Source organism: Myodes glareolus, chromosome X (genome assembly GCF_982192425.1).
Source record: "Myodes glareolus chromosome X, mMyoGla1.1, whole genome shotgun sequence".
NCBI lineage: Eukaryota > Metazoa > Chordata > Mammalia > Rodentia > Cricetidae > Myodes > Myodes glareolus.
The window spans coordinates 128,938,677-128,940,421 of NC_142053.1; the positions used below are offsets into that span (position 1 = coordinate 128,938,677).

The following is a 1,745-nucleotide window of genomic DNA, read 5'->3' on the forward strand; positions in this document are numbered from 1 at the left end:
ACACGGGTTAAAGTAGAGTGAAGCTCACATAGTGACTGTCTGAAGAAACAGTGGCCCCATCAAATCTCATGAATTCGGATCCTCTTATTAAGATTTTGAATAATCTGGCTTGGGGAGACGGCTGGCTGGTTAAAGTGCTTGCAGAGAAAGCAAAGGGGTCTGTATTTATACCACAAGAATCTATGTTAAGTGCTGGGTGATCATGGCTGCCCTTCAAGAATTTTAGCCTCAGATGATGGGGGCAGGGGATCTGCTGAGGAAACTGGTTATCAAGACTAGCTAGATCACATGCTCTGGATTTTTTTTTCCCTTTACAGTCCAGGTCTTTATTTCTTTTTGTACATCAGGCCATGAATTCATAGGGAATGAACTCCAGCAGCTCAGGCTCCTTGCCGTTAGTCCTCACAAAGTATGCTTCTCTGGGTGGAGCAGCCTGGCGCTTCAGCTGAACCCAGGTGCCTTTCTCTTTGGCTTCCTTTCCCTTCTGGTCGTTCTCCTTCACCGCTTCAGGAAGCTGTCTCTGCTCTTAGAGTGTTTGATGTGTTCAATCCGCACATTAATTCTCTTGGCAAGAATCTTGCCCTTAACTTGCTTGTTTACAATGATGCCCACAGCATGCCGGGTGACATTGTAGACTCTTCTGGTTTTGCCATGGTAACATTTATGGGGCATTCCTTTTTGAACAGTGCCCGTATCCTTGATGTCTACAATATCGCCGTTCTTGTAGATTCGCATGTACGTGGCCAAAGGAACAACTCCATGTTTCCTAAAGGGCCTAGAGAACATATAGCGAGTGCCTCTCCTCTTTCCCTTTGTGTTTGTCATTTTGGCGACTTACTGAAAGATGGCTACCACGGCCCCATGCTCTGGATTTGAGTAGGAAACCATGCCTCAATGATTAAGGTGGAAGAGTGATTGAAGAATATTTCCAACATCAACTTCAGGCCTCGTGCCCACATACATGCAAACGCCTGCATACGCACTTGGGTGTATACCGCACATGGAAAGCAGACAAAAGGGGGAAAAGCGAACAGTCTAGCACAGGCCTGTGATTAACTTAGCTGCTGTACTGCAATAAGCGAATTTATTACATTGCTGCAGGCATGGGTGGTTAACAAAATATGGGAAGGACACAGTTTTCAGGACATTAGAAGTATATAGAAAAAACATTCTGATATTTATGCAAATACCAAGTTGTTTTCTCAGTCTCTTTAAAATATCAGCTACATCCCTGGTTCAAACTATCTTTCTCCCCCGTGTTATAATTAGAGAGGTTGAACCATTTCAAGTAATCAAAATGCCTGTTTCTGTTCTCAAATCTTTTCCAGTGCTTTCCCTCTTGCCCAGGAAAGCATCTTCTAGAAGCGTCCTCCATTCTGTGTGACCAAATCCTTTCACCCAGAGTGATAGGGAAAGGAGTACTCACAAAGGTGAAGCAATTACTAAAATTGCCCTGATAAAATCCAGCACCGGTAGACAGATGTCCAGACCCTTAAGAGGCTTAGGGAGGTATGCCAAAGGTTTGCCCAATAGGGACACAAGCCCGAGCTCTTCCTTACCAGCTGCAGACATATGGCCATAATGGCTAGTAAGTACAACTGAGCTCTGGAATCAATCTCTTGATTTGGACGATATGTATAATTTAAGAAGTGCCTTAAGACCCAAGGAAACAGGCTTACTTTTATGAATTTTAATAAAGTGTTTACAGAGTCATGTATATTGCACTATTTTTGTATAAAAATCCA

General features: G+C 43.4%; 1 pseudogene; it reads right to left on the bottom strand.

Moving 5' to 3' along the window:
- Nucleotides 1–343: 343 nt before the first annotated feature.
- Nucleotides 344–847, bottom strand: LOC125417957 (large ribosomal subunit protein eL21 pseudogene; annotated as a pseudogene).
- Nucleotides 848–1,745: the final 898 nt, after the last annotated feature.